The sequence below is a fragment of the Dermacentor variabilis genome, chromosome 8, assembly GCF_050947875.1.
Source record: "Dermacentor variabilis isolate Ectoservices chromosome 8, ASM5094787v1, whole genome shotgun sequence".
NCBI lineage: Eukaryota > Metazoa > Arthropoda > Arachnida > Ixodida > Ixodidae > Dermacentor > Dermacentor variabilis.
Window position 1 is genome coordinate 117584904 of NC_134575.1, and position 15995 is coordinate 117600898.

Consider the following 15995-nt stretch of genomic DNA (forward strand, 5'->3'; position numbering starts at 1 on the left):
CCCGAGTAACGTTTCGAAGGATGGGCCAAAGGGATCATGCACAGAGGTAGCACATTCCTGAAGACATCTGCATTTGGTGCATCCATTTGGTGCAAGCGGCAATCTGAAAGACAGTGCAGACAAGTTTGAACCAAGTGCTCAACGTGCCGCTGCAAGACCCATATGTCTTTATGCTCAGTTTTTAATAGTTTGTATTTGTGTATGTAATTGATAGGTTCATAATTTTTATTATAGCAACTTATGGCATTTTTTTTTGCTCCTTTGATAATCTACAGCACTGCAAAGTGTTCAAGAAATGTAACCTAACACGGGCTCTGGTGCAAGATAAATTTAGGAGCGAGATAGAGTACTTATTTCAAACACCCATTATTTTTGAAAAAGTCATAAATATAGGAGCACAAAAAAGAAAATTAAACTAGAGAAACATGGGTTTCCCACATAAGCCTGGTAATAATGTGACTTTATTTCACTGCAACGATGCTGGTACTCGCATACAAGGCTTGAGACATGAAAGCTATGATACCCGTGGCATTTCTCAGTGCCTATTTGCTACACTGACGAACGTCAAGAGCATCTTAGGTTTCATGCACAGATTGGTTGTGTTACACCTTTGGAGTATCGCATTTCTCAAACACAAAGGTTTACAGCAGTGCTTTAAGTGGCAAATGTATTTCCTAATTTTGAGGATTTATTAGTGCGAGCGTAATGGTACAGATCTTGTAAAAATAATTTTAGAGACTATATATCCATGGATGCATGCTTGTGATGACATAGCAGTGACATGTGATCGTGGGTTGAATACCTTTATGCCTTTCAGATAGAAATATTGGCTTCCAGGTCTGGATTAGTCTCCTACACTGAGTATTCTAGGTCAGAGGCTATAGTAAGGTGAATTAAACTAGGAATTATAAACATCAAAAGATCTTGTTCGGGACACTAATGTGACAATCAGCAAGGTTCTTTGTGTATTCATTTCCAAATTCATGAAGATATATTTTATGGCTGCTTTCATTAATTCCAGAACAAACATTTGTTAATTGTAACACTAGAAATACCTGCCCTTATTTGTATACAACCCCTTCAGGCTGAAAATTCTGTGTTTTAATAGCCTGTTTTTGGTTTTGCGCAGTCAATGTGAAGGGATGCAAACGGTGACGTACAACAGAGTGCAAGAATGACTAAGAAATGCCAGCAGGGCGTGGGGCTTTTTGGGCAGAGGCGTGCCTGTGCTATATATAAAACTCCCTATCGTATGCCTGAAGGCATTTTCTAACACCTTGTTACAATGCACTGACATCCCCTTACTAAGGGGAAATGCTCCTCGAAACAACTTTTTTTAATTATTTATACTGGAGATTTGAATATACTGTCATTCATAGTGCTTTATGTAGATTTGAATTGTCATTGATTTTTGTGTAGCTGCTGTTCTTTAGTTATGTCCTATGCAGTGTCAAAATATTTTGTGGGCACTTTCCTTTGCATAAAATTTTCAAATAGCTTCATGCTGTATCTTATTTAGCTAATTGTACACCGCAAAGTGGCGATACCTATCCAGACAGCTTGTACGATTACTGGCACTATGCAAAAAAGTGTTAGGCCACCTTAAATAATTTTACAGATCGCAATGTCAATTAGACATCAGCGGTTTGCATATCTTGAAGAGTATGCATGCCAAATTTTGTTAGTATAGGACCATTATAAGTGCACAAGGTTATTCTCGTGCTATTGAGGAAAAAATTATTGAAGTATACTCAATAATTATTTTTCGCAATACCATGAGAAGTATGCAAGATTAGTAGGCAGGCCTGCCTGCCTGCCTGCCTGCTTATCTTGCATAGGTCTAGTAACTTTACATGCTAATTGACTAGATACCGGCAATTTGTCGTCTACAAAGAGCTGAGTTAGCTACAGCACACTGCTTTTTGTGAAAATTTAGTACACAAGAAAGTGCCCGCAAGGATCACTGTATTTACCCGTAGTGTAGGACATAACTCAAGAAGCAGCTAAACAAAAGCTAATGGAATATGTGAAATCTGCATGAAGAACTCTACAATTCGCTCTCATTTCAAACCTCTAGTACAAATAATAAGAATATTTTGAGTAATATTCAATTAGCAAAACGTGCCCCTTGCTATAGTCACCTACAACATAGCGACGCAAAGTTGAAGGCAAGTACTCTTGTCGAAGCGACTGTGGGCTGTCTTCTGAGGGGATGCTGCTAAACACTGAATTTTCCTGCATTTGCCAGAAGTGCAGTACTAAAACGCTTGTGAATGTGCAATTAGTATTGGCACACTAACAGAAAAAGAAGCCGTTCTGTGAAATACAAAATCGACTATAACTTTGTTCAACATGTCCTTTTTGACCCCACATCTTTGTTTTCTGTTTTGTACTGAGTGTTTCAGTGGTGACTGCCGCTAATTATTGAACATAACTGCTCATGAGAATGCGACCATTTTCGCTAACAGAAATTTATAGCAGTGGCAGGCATTTGAATTACAGTACTCAATAACGTCTACTTTGTAAGAACTCGGACTAGCACCAGTTCTGAGATAGAAAACCCCAAAAAGCAATCAAATAGGCTGCTCTTCCACACATAATTGTCCCACAAGGCTTACAAAAGGCTTTGTGGCAAAGTAATATCTGAAATAGAAAAGCATGTTCTATCAAGTATGGTAACAAATATTTCAGAGCTGTCAGTCTGAGGACTCCTAGAAACTAACAATACATTCAGCAGTGACTAGCTTCAATAATGGGATTTCAGCCATCTTGATGAAATTATTAAAACTTCAAATATTGTGATCTTGTTTAGGAAGACATTTGCAATTATGATGCAGTTCTAATCTCTGTCACTTTTGTAAATATTTTCTAATTATTTTTTCAGGCTACAATTTTTGGTAATAGAGGTATTGCAGGAAGAGCTAGTACATGACATTTAATAATAAAGGCACTGGTCATTGTAGATTTTCTGTCTTCAGCATTTTTTCTGTTAAACAGCTGTTTCTTGAAATCTGAAACGATGTACCCACCTCCTTATGTTAGCAATAAACAGGGAAATCTGTCAGTATGTTTTGTTTAAAATACAGCTGATCAACCCGATAGTTAGGCTATTTGCTAATTATAAATCATAAAGATAATAGTTCAGGACCACAAAGACAGATTGGTGCTGACTCACAACTGTGCCCAGCTACATCCACGCAGCAGTGCCATACAATGTGCATGTGTTAAGAAGAGCCAAATGCCCCAGAGAGAAAGCAACAGTAACTCATTGTTTGTCATCTTGTAAAAGCAGATCATGTGCCATATGTAATTTATGCTCAGTAAATACATAAAGCAGTCATGCGAGGTGTCTTACTTTAGGTTGCAAGTTCGAAGTTCTTGTAATCTTTCTTGTTATTTTGTTTTCTTTGTGAGCCTAAGTTGCCTTGGCACATATTGTCAAAACTGTTTCTTCATCACTGGGAGTTACGAAAGTTTATTTACACATAAAATTCCCAGTTACTAATGTGGTAAGCTTCGAGCTTAATTCTTTCATATGTTTATCTATCAAGTAGTTTTGTCATTCATTGAAACATATCTACGTAATGCACAGTGGGCACCCTAATTATGAGTATCTGTTCTTGCTTTCTACCCTGCTCTGGATTTTTCATAACCTAGCATTGGGGCAATGGCCTATCTATACCTGCAAAAAGTACTGAAGCGGCTAAAGTTAAAGGTCAACAACGTAATAAACATACAAAGCAACAGTGTAAGTTCGCAATTCTCCCCCATAAACATAGTTTCGCTTAGAATTTGAAAAAAAATTGACATCCTGCTATGCTGTGAGAGTTGCTTTGGGCACTAAGTGAACTGCGTAGCACCTTGCTAGAGTACACAACAAAGCAAAAAATCACGCCAGATTGGAGCGGCAGTGGAAAGCTAAGCAAAGATGCTTTATTTCACGCACCAATAATGTGGCTTATCATCTGCTCCTGTTTTGTGGGAACGCATAAATTCAGAAGGCAATCCTTTGCGCCAATGTTACCTTAGCACGACACCAAAGAAAGGTAGAAATCAAGAACAGGTATTCACATTTGGTTGCCCACAGTTTATTACCTGGATGTGCCTCAGTGCACAAAAGACTACTGTGGTAGATAATCATAAAAACAAAGACAAAATAATTAAAAGAGGTATGTGTCAGTCATCCGTCCTTGACCTCCAGTGTTTATAGAAACGCTGCTTTCTGTATGTGTGCCAAGCCATAGGGATGCTTTCCGTAACTCAGTCATGCTTGTTAAGTTAAAAATTGGAGTAAGGAAAATTACAAGAACATTGCATGAGTGGTTTCTTAATGTAGCACCTAATGCAACTTATTCATGTATGTGCTGAGGGTAGATTACAGCCAGTGCATAATGGGCTCTTACAGGATAAACTGTGATGAGTAAAAGAAGCCTTCCTCGCATCTTCTTCTGTTTATTGTCGATCTTTGTGCATCATGGGGGGTGTATTCTTACAGCTGCGTGCATGCGGCTGGGTATAGTTTGTTTATGTGTTCTGCTTCCTCCCTTATCCTCATCATTCATGCGCTATCTTTGCTGTAACAAAATACAGCTACCTGTGCTACTTAGTTTGTCAGCATGTTTGCATTATGGCGAGTTTTGTATTAGTGGTTATTTCAATCTGTGAAGTTGTCTGTGTCAACTACTATACATAGTCTTGCAAAGGTATATGTTTGTCAACATAAATAAATTATCAGTATAAATGTTGCTGTATGTATTTTTGTTATATTATCAGCTATTAAGTTTTTTACACTGTTGCATGTTGTATGACAAAATAAATTGACGAACTTCAGATCAATTTTGAACTCATGCTAACACGCACAAGTTGTGTGGAAAAAGTGCCAACAAGTGTACCATAAGGTAAGACAGGTTTTCTTACTGTTAGATTGGATTATCAATTGGCAACCAGTTGTTTTCAGCAAGCATAGTGTAGTGCATAGATTAGGTAATCTAAGTTGTAATATTGTTTTTATTGCACTTATCTGGGTCTCCTTTGTACATAAGTGCAGCATTTTTTGTTTATTATGTGTAGCTTACTTGCTTAGGATGTTAAATCAAAAGTTCTAAATAAAAATATGTCTCTGAGAACAGTGAAATGGGTTTTACTTATAAATCTTTTGACATATTATAAGAGACCTGTGGGGTTGTGCATTGAGCTTCTACATGAGTTACAGAATATCTTGGGGTTTCATGGTTGTGAGTGGCATTGCAGTGTCGTGCATATGCAGCTGCAGGCTACATATTGGATATTTTTTTAAGAGGAAGCTTTAGCTCGAGTGCTCCTATCTAAATACATGTAAAAGGATAATACGCTTTTCTCGGCAACCACTGCACCAAATTTGACGAGGTTTGTTGAATTTAAAAGAAAAACTTAAAATCTAGTGACTGTTGGTTTCGAATTTTTGAGTTAGGTTGTCAATCTTTTATTAAAAATTGGCGAAAATCAAAAATTTTCAAAAAACGAAACTATCAAGTTTACAACTCTGTAACTCAACCACTAAAGATTATAATACAATTCTGTGAATTGCATCTAAAAGTACATCCATAGCGGACAAAATTGATATGTTACACATGAATATAAAAAAATTTAATCATAGGGAAATACAACTTTTGTAAAACCGTTGTAACCAACGTAAAAAATTCATGTAAGATGTAAAATGACATATTGAATTTGTCCGCTTTGAATGATCTAATGGATGCCGTTTACAGAACCGCGATATCAGTTCTTGATGCATAGCTATAAAATTTGTAAACTTCGTCCTTCTATTTTTTTCAAACGATCAAATATTTGAAAATCGTTTTAGGAAAATTCAAGCCCTAAATCGAAATTACGCTTCCAACAGTCACTAGAATTTAGCTTTCTCTTTCAAATGCAACAAATTTCATCAAAATCGGTACAGGGGTTATATCATAAAAACGTTTTTGCGTTTTACATGTATTTGAATAGGCCGCGTCGGAGTTGGGCCCGAGCTAAAGCTTCCTCTTAAGACTGTTTTGCTTGGTTGGCCATTGATTCCCGTTTAATAGTAATGAGAACTGTCTTGCTTTCATGGCGATTCTGGGCTGACTGATACATTTGAATTTTCCAGAAGACAATAACAAAGAGTGATGAAATATTAACTTTTTCTTGCTAATCTGCCATGTGCTTTCTGGTAAGTTTGCTATGGATTCTTTATTATCCTATGTTCTCTTTTCACAGTAGTCATCTTGACAACTAGCCGTAGTGTGTACTTACAGCAGAAGTTGTTGACATATATTGAAAAGCGGCTCGACACTGCCATCCAAGAGTCAAAGCACTTACATAAATTAGTTAATTTAGTCTATTTGCAACAAACCTGCACCACGCACTAAGGGTAACTTGACACACGCTGCTGGAATCATCAGACTCATCTATAATAGCCAACGGACTCCCTCAGCACTAGTAACCCTTTTGAAAGGGTTTTGGGGACTACTAAAACAGAGTGTGCGTGATTATTGTGTGCGGAGTCACGTAACCACCTTGTATCAAGCACAGGTAGTCTATGGACTCTCTGCGGAAAGAGAGTTCGGGTGTCTCCCACAAGGTGTGGCGTATACGTGACGAGTCCAGACACTTCGAAAAGAGTAAGGGATACCCTTTTTTTCTTAGTGTGTAGCGTATTTGCTCGAACACCGGATCTGAAGCCCACGTGTGCGTCGAGAATCGTCGTGTGCCTGGAGCAGGTGCCTAGACAGCCGTACTACAGAATGCACTGCGGAATGTGGCGTATGTTCCGCGCTCTAGAGATTACTCCAAAGCGCACGCAGAAAATACAGCCGTCGGCATGAGAACCCACCTTCCACGGCGTCAAACTGCAGGGTGGACGAGAAGCCCCCCCCCCCCACATTAAATCAAATTTTGAAGGCATCCATGTTGGTCGAGATAGTTTTGCAGCGCGAATACATGATATTCCAATAGCCATGATGGGGACACTGCAGACGAACTTCTGGAGTCTTCGTCAGCATCGCAGTCATCGTCGAGCTAACATTCCCTGAATGGTTCCGCTGAGATAGCGCGCTGGTCAGGCGACTTATGATGTGCGTGCGAGTTAAATTGTGTGAGAGTGAGCCGAGAAGCACTCTATAAGGCATAGGCAAAGGCGGAAGGCGGGAAGAGTAAATACAGGTATCTGAAGTACGTGGTGCACGTGTCACTTTCCTTGCACGATGCGATAATTTGTTGTCATTCCGATCGAAACTGGGCGGTGACAAATACTCACCTACCTTTCTTGACATAAGCAAGTCCAGCTACATGCAGCATGCAACTGATACATGTCCGGACACCTGGTATGCAATACATGTTTTTACATACTGACATTTGTAATTAATGGACGCCGCATCGAGTAATTTAGAACAAGGGTTGTGAATGTGCTATCTGCCATAGGCAGTGTTTGCGAAAACTGGTGCAGCTCAAGAAACCTCCCTGTATACGAGTAGGTTGCTGGTGCGGACAAACATGGTCGCCCGAACACTACCTTTATTCTTCGTCTTCTTCTCGTATAAGGGACAGTTCCGTGGGTACTACGTTACCCTTCACCCGACAACACACGACATTGTAGAGTGCTTGAAGGAGAGAGTGATAAAACGAAAAGTTATAAGATGCACAGATAGTCCAACGCCCCTAGATATATTTTAATGGACTAACAAGGTAACGAAACAAGGCATGCAGTCCGGTGACGTCGAGCATAGCTCAGGTGGACGAGCCTGAGTGTCGCTTTCCGGATGACATTCACTTCAACTCGTGACCATTGATGGCAGTGCACGTTTATCTCTTGACACAACTGAGTAAACTTGAAGCACCTTGAAGCAGCAGGAGAAGCTGTTGCTCTTGAAGGTAGTGCGGACGGAAGGTGGTACGTTGCGAACTTTCATTCGGTTACTGCGCTCACATGCAATGTACCGCTGGCGAATGATTCATCTCATTCCTGATGGCTGGAGATGCGCCTTTTCTGAAATGACTGCTCGATGGTGGAGTTAGCTGAGGCCAGAAAATGGTACCATACCGTTCCCCCGCTGCATGCGGTATTGTTGCAGTTGTCTCTGCAATAGGCGCTGTCTTGACTGGTGGTGTTGAAAGGTCCATGGTTACGTTATTTTCTTGGAACAGGGCGTACTGGGGTTCGCTATCGGTTTAGTTAGCTGGGCTGTTCACGAATTTTTTGTTGATGCATTTGTGATTCCGACGATGCTCTTCATCATCGTCAGTGTCGCAATCGTCGTCGGAGTTTCTGTGGTTCTTCGCGGAGTTCATGTTAATGTTTATGTTTACTGTGGCGAAAGCTGCTGAGGCAGTATTGCTATCAGAATTGGCCATTGATTTGTTTTGCGAGTTAACGTTGTAATCTGTGGGTTCATGGTACATTTCTCGCTCTTATGATACTTGTATTGTGGCAAAATCAATGTACAAGGCTTCAAAGGAGGCTCTTTGGAAGCTGTTGCGACGCAAAATTGAGTGGGCGCTATTGTCATGCGACAGGGCGCGGTGATTGGTGGCTGCGACGCTTCTAGAGAGGCAGCGCACGTTGGCGGTGCCTTCATTTTGTTGTCCGTAAGGGAAGCAGTCTGCTTCCTCTCACCGTTGGCAGTAATAGCGGCGCTCTTTCCTTGAGCGATGACAATAGTACCGTAGCCGATGTAAATGGAGCTTAGTATTGTGGAGCCTTGATAATTGGATAATCCCGCAGTTGACAAGGCTTGACCATTTGCTTCCAGTGATAGGTCTGTCTCGTGAAGGTTTAAAGTTCCATACCCGAACGAAGCAGTTTTAGAGGCACGGGCTGCGGAATGAGCTTCATTGAAGAATCGGGTGATTGGAATCTAGGCGGCGGGTCGCGCGTAGAAGAAGCAGTTAACGCGTTCGCTGCTTCAACGACGACAGGTGTCCAATGGCGTAATCAAGGCGCCCATAATGACAATTTTTGTAGGGAGGAGTAACCTGGTGGAAGGGAAGCTCTCAAAGCAATGCAACCTGGATGTCACTCAGCGAACGGAAGCTTCATTTTGTCTACACAGGCATATGTGCCGGTGCACTATTTAGTGACCTTACTAATGCCTTTCATTCTATCAGTCATAAATTCTTGCAACTAAACTAGTTGGCCCTGCACTAGCTCTCAAAATAATTTACTTATCGGATATACCACAGGCTGTTTATCTATCTGGAGTATCTTGTAACTTGAAAAACACCGCAAATTACGTACACAACGCTTCAATATTACACCGCTTCTGTTCGTGATTTACATCAAAAATGCGTCTACTGCCTTTATATACTCATACGATCAGCCCACGCATAAACAAATACGCTCGCTGGGCGACTCATGCGAGAGGTAGGAAGACAGGAACGTAAATACACACTGCTTTCTATGGTAGATGTCACTGCGTTTTAGAAGCAAATATTGCACATCGCAACTACTTCCAATTTCTTTAGGACACACGCCTGGTTCTGCTAAGCCAGAAAAAATATATTCGCTGCTAAGAGAGTGCAAGCTGTAAATTGCTAGCAAAGTCTGTTCTCAGGAAAAACGTGACATGGACATACAGTTCGTACTAAAGTTCAGCAATGAAGAAACAATACCATGTGCAATATAGGCCCGAATCGCCTGCAGCTGGGTTTGGTGACGCTGACTTTGTTCTAAAAAGTGTGGATAGACGAAAAGAAATCTTCCCACTTCACTACAACGTAATGAATGCCCTCAAACTGCATTTAGCCTAAGGTCTTCGAATGCTTCAGGACCGAATGAAAAAACAATAAGAACCACAACAACGGTAACAACAAAAACAAACAATAAGTTTGCGAAGTAGCCTATTGTCCTAAGAGGCATCAATAACGAAGCTCTTAGGGACATAAAGTTCCGGTAACAAAAAAAGAGGGTCCCAAGAAATGAGAAACAGGACGGAGAGAATAAGACAGTCAGGGTAGATGTATATGAATAAATGACTGATGGCAAGTGGTATTTTGTAAGTATTGCTTCCGTTCCAAATATAATCTGTACAGTGTAGATTCTAACTGCAGCCAAGGTAACTTTTTTGTTCTTAATCGAAGCACGATTGTTTTTTTAGAAATACAACTTGTCATTTTAGAGGCAAGGTTCCCATTTCCCTTCATCAAACTTTGCAAGCATGTAGGAGGTCATCGTAGTCCTCGCCACGATTTTCATTGTAGGAATATCACGTGGTGCTTTGTTGAATGTGTGGGTGCCGTCCCGTCTGGTTGTCGTGGTTAGACTGTAGCGCTAGGCTACCCACGCTTTAAAAATAACGCGCGTTGGGGATCCGGAACCACATTAGAAACAATTTCTTTCATGACACAAGGCAACTGTATATGATAAAGCGGAAAGGGAATCATGAAGTGAAAAGGGAAGGCAAGTTAAATTGGTGCGTGCGCACTGTGCACAACGTAAGATGACAGAGCCGGCAGATAACCCATATGCCACCTATATCTGCCCATATATGCCACATGTCCTGCATATGCCACCTAGACACTACATGTTAAAATTAAATTCTGGGGTTTCACATGTGACTCTTGTATTGTTTCTTCCTATATCTAAATAAATTGAATTGAATTGAGAACTATGATATGATAATGAGGCGCGCCGTGGCGGGGCGCTACGGAAATTTCGACAACCTGGACATCGTTAACGTGCCTCCAATTCTGGGGACGCGAACGTTATAACTTTTCACCCCCAGCGAAATGCGGCGGACGCAACCGTAATTTGCTCCCGCGACCGCGCGTTTAGCGGCACGACACCATAGCCGCTAAGCCACCACAGCGGTTTAGACACTACACCGACCTTAGCAAATGGTGTTGAACACCTTGATCATTATACGCAAGCCGATAATTTAAGATAGAGTGATATAAAATGCTCCTTGTTCCCGAAATATTTTGACCTATATTTTAGGAATTTGCGTGTAAAGATTCATAAGACACTACTATTCTGTGGTGTTTGAACGCGTAACACCCAAGATATTTTTCCTAACTCTTGTTAAACTCGTTGCCTTTATCTCATTTGCATCTCTTTCTCTCTCTCTCTCTAATTAGAGGCCTTAGTTTGCGTGAACCCCGACAATTACATTAAACTAGAGTATTTACGTGTACTTTTATCAATATAGAAAAAGAAACAGGAGAATAAATTATTGTTAAACGAAAATATTATTCCTAAAGTTGGCACTAATCTTTTTAGGAACAATGAAATATCCACGTACCATTCCTTCTGCCGTCTGCAGATAACGTGTTTTGCACACATTTACAGGCATTTCTATAAATAAAAAAAATTCCAATGTAGCACGCACTTTATTATAAAGCATGTGTTAGTCATGAGTGCATGGGACGCAATGCACCTTTTCAAGAATTGACATTGACCAAACATGTTCAGAGGCCCTAAAACAACTTGGATACCTACGTCGCACTATGCAAAAGGCTCCGAAGGCAACTAAACGGTTAATGTATCAAACTCTTGTTCACCCTATTATCTGTTATGCCGCTACAGTCTGGTCACCCCATAACAAAAACAAGATAGTCAAACTAGGAGCAGTTAAAAAAATGCCGTTCTTTTGATTTTCCGGCCGTATGACCGCAGTTTTTCACGCTTCATCTGTCCTCCCTACGTTGAAGCTAACATTACTTTCAGTACGTCGTGATGTGGAATCATTAAAATTTTGCACATAATTTACAAGTCATATCATACTTCAAACGCAGCTTGCATATGTTTCACCAAGCCTTCTTGTACGCGTAACTTCCACGAGCTTAATCTAAACCATTTCTATGCCCGCACAAATACTTTCAAGTACAGCTTCTTTCTCCGCACCATAGAAGTATGGAATTCCTTAACTGGCTGCCTTCGTTCCCTACCGATAAGCGAATTCGAAAGTGCTGTCTATGAAAAACAGTATGTGCAACTATTTAAATTAGGTTTAGTTTATACTTTATGTGTATGCATTTCGCTGTTTCGTTGCTTTTTAGAATCGATGAAAACAATTTTCCAGTTCTTTGACTGTCGTACAAATGTTGTAAGAGTCATTGTTGATTTCACTTTATTTTTGTTCCCCACTGTTTTGCCCATTCCTGCAATAGCCCTCCTATGGGGCTGCATCATCTTCAAATAAATAAATAAATAAATAAATAAATAAATAGAGGAGTTGTAGGTATTAAAATGCACATGCAGTGTTTAAAACGTGAATGCGTCCATTATCAGTTCTATCGTGGTCATTACTTGGCAGCGCATCAAAATATTTTAAACCAGTTTCTAATTGCTAACGCTCCGTAACATGAATAGCACTATAATAAAAGACAATAAAGGGCACACGCTGCTCAGTGCATAATGTGTCTCGAAAATTCAATTTCATATTTTTTTGTTTTGGTTTCATAGTTCGTTATGATATGTGCGTATGTATTGCATGGTGTATTGATTGATTCTGAGTCATCAGGCTGCATATTTTCAGTCAGCATTGTCTTAAAAGCAAGGATACCGCAATGATTTCACACATTCACAAAAATATTTTGCTCTTCACGTAAGTTCGTTTATTTCAATAATACATTAAATGCCTGCTTATTACAGCTTGAAAAATGATTTTATGCAAATAAGTAGCGCTAAAAAGAGCATATCTTATTTTATCTCGAAATGAAATCGTGCGAATTCGTCCTTAGCCCAAAGTTTCAAGAGGTCGCATTAGAGCACATGATTTTTTTTTTTAGACAAGGCATTCTTCGACAATGGCACACTGGCTTGGCGTACGTAAGACCTGGGAAACTGTTTGGCCACTTGGTAAAAAACACACCTTCGCGCCTCGAGAGTGTCGTAGCAAGTCGCTAAATGTAAAAGCTAGAAGTAGTCGCAGCGTATAGGAAGTGAACGGCATGTCCAAAATATCCCCCCCCCCCAAATATGCTCAACAATTACCCAATTGCACCATATACTGCACAATCTCCCTGAAGTGCCACCTGGCCTCTTGGTGAAAAAAGGCCTGTCAGAAAAAGTCAACGCCAAATGAGGTCGACACACATACGCACAAAAAAGCGAATTAGAAATTTTGCATGAATGAATGAAAACAGGGCCTCCGGTAAAAATGTACGGTATGACGCTACAAGAAAAAGATACAGCAATTATTGCGAAAACATTATGCAGATATACAACACTTATTCACATTTATTACGCCAATTTGAGTATAGATAAACACATATACCATCTATTTCGACTTCGTCGCCTTTCGCGTTGACTTTGGTTGGCCCACCTTTTAAGTTGCACAGTTTCAAGAAAGCATGACTTGGAATACACAGGTAAACAAACATGACTGAGAGGTCCCTAAGCCACCTGGTTTATTCTTAAATTGTAGCATTTAATGCTGTTGCAATTAAAGGTGTCCTATATTTTGCCCATATCCACTCTTCTTTTTGTACATTGTTCGCAGGCGTAACAACCACTACAACTTGAAAAACATATGTAAGTAACGCAAAACGTTCCTATGAATTTTGATAACTGGTGTGGCGAAAAAAATATTTCGTATTTAGTGCACCGCGTAAGAACGTAGTTTGACCAAGCAAGCAAATTATTAATAAATTAAGCGGCTGGCTTGCGTATTATACACGCGTTAGAACCAGCACATCCAATTTTCGCGCAGGGCGCGACGCGTGGATATCAATATGCGCACGTGAAAATTAAGAAAGGTATTTGAAGGTGGCTGATCTTGTACCCAGGGTAAACGAATGTGTGATTGCACGTATTAAGTTCAACGTTCGATAATTAATTTAAATCGTAAAGATTAACACTTTCATTGCATGAGTCATTACCATTTTTAGGAAGATTGCATTGATGAGTGTATATTGCATATTCTATTTTTAGTATTGATACATTTTAACGTATTTGAGAAGCTTTGTATAATGTCAGCATCATTTCAAAACAATCAGGGGTGCAAATGATATTTTATTTCGTATGCTCAGAGAATTTACCATTATCGCTTCTGTGAAAATGGCGCATAAGTTGTGTACACGTGCGATAGGGCGTACAGTCAAACAGCTGCAAACAGTCAGTAAACAGGCTGGCTGCTTTCCCTATCAAATGCACATTATGAAGCCGTATCTTAGTGAACTGGACAATACGTACGTGCTGATAATTTTTTCTGCTTAATTTGCGTGTACCACTTCTTCGAAGAAAGTAATGAAGCAACTTGTTGAGACTTTAGCAACGTGTTTAAAGGTTGGCAGCGTTTTTGAAATAACCTCCCTTCTGGCTTAAACATTTAAAAATTATGTAAAATGCACTTATACGCCTTTGTGAAACGCTCAACCACTTTTGTGCTTTGGACAGAACAGATTCTGCATCAGTTTAATAGGCCGCTTTCTAAACGAAATTAGTCGACTGGAAACCGCCTGTGCATTTTTATTACTCTAATTAAATAGAGAAAGTACTCGTGTATTATTGAGTGACCAATATATTGATAGTTTGAAAGACTGTCTTGATGTCTAAAATTCTACCTAGCTATCCAATTTATACGTTCGAACACAACTCATTCTCTGTTGATCTCAGATCCATGGACGCATTATCTCATTCAACTCAAGCCGAAGCGTTGCTCCCGCACAGTAAATTGTGTGTCGAAAACACTGTGGCTCATTGCTACCGTAAGTGGGGGAATCACAATAGATGATTCGTAAAAACAAATATAGACGGATACTTCATCATCACCATCAGCAGCAGCCTATTTTGTGTTCACTGCAGGACGAAGGTCTCTCCCTGTGATCTCCAATTACCCCTGTTCTGCGTCAACCAATTCCAACTAACGCCTGCAAATTCCCTAATTTCGTCACCTCACCTAGTCTTTTGCCGTCTTCCAGAAGACTGTGCTTCCCTTCTATTAGCACCCATTCTGTAACCCTAATGGTCCACCGGTAACCACACAACGCATTACACGACCTGCCCCGCTCCATATTTTTCTCTTAATAATAATTAGAATATCGGCTATACCAGTTTGCTCTCTGATCCTAACTGTTTTATTTCTGTGTTTAACGTTGTGCCTAACATTGTTCGTTGCGTCGCTCTTTCCGCGTTCCTTAACGCAAGCTTCTTTATCAGTCTCCAAGTTCCTGCCTCATATCAGCACCGGTAAAATGCACTGATTGTACACGTTACTTTTCAATGATAATGACAAGTTTTCAGTCAGGAGGTGACAATGTCTGCCATATGTGCTCCAACCTATTATTATTTTCCTGTAAATTTTCTTCTCATGATCAGGGTTCCCTGTGAGCATTTGACCTAGGCCTACGTACTCCTCTACAGACTCTAGAGGTGGACTGGCGATTCTGAACTCTTGTTCCCTTGCCCGGCTAGTCATCATTATCTTGGTTTTCTAGAGATTCATCTTCAAATCCACTCTTACCCTCTCTCTGTTAAGGTCATTTATCATTTGTTTTAGCTCGTCTTCATTGTTGCTGAACCGGACGTGATCTGCAAGCCGAAGGTTACTTAATAGCTTGAATATTTCTTCCAAGCACGCAGTGAATATCATTGGAGAGATTGCGTCCCCTTGTCTGACACCTTTCTTTATAGGTATCTTTTTACTTTTCTTGTGGAGAATTATGCCAGCCGTGAAACCTGAAGACATTTTCCTAGGTATTTACGTTAACCGCCTGCTCTCCTTGATTGCGTAATGAATATGATTGCTGGTATCTCTACACAATCAAATGCATTTTGGTAATTTAAAAAAACCCATATATAGAGGTTGATTGGCTTACTTGAAAAGAGGTTTCCTTGGTTGACTGAAGTCCAGTGTTGGCCTTATTCTATTGGAAATTACCTTGGTGAATATTTTGTATTACATTGGGAGTAAGCTAACGGGCCTATAATTTTTGTTTCTCTAGCGTCTCCCTTTTGGTGGATTAGTATAATGTTTGCATTCTTCGAGCTCTCTGGGGACTTTGAAGTCAATAGCCACTTTATATAGAGCCTCCGTTTT

At 40.1% G+C, this 15995-nt stretch overlaps 1 long non-coding RNA gene across 1 annotated transcript in view; it reads right to left on the reverse strand.

The window, feature by feature from the left end:
- Positions 1-15995, reverse strand: part of LOC142591246 (uncharacterized) — a 50748-nt gene that overhangs the window by 22472 nt on the left and 12281 nt on the right. The window contains exon 2 of the long non-coding RNA XR_012830415.1: positions 11256-11308. This is a non-coding gene — a long non-coding RNA (uncharacterized LOC142591246). The remainder of the gene's footprint in view (positions 1-11255; positions 11309-15995) is intronic.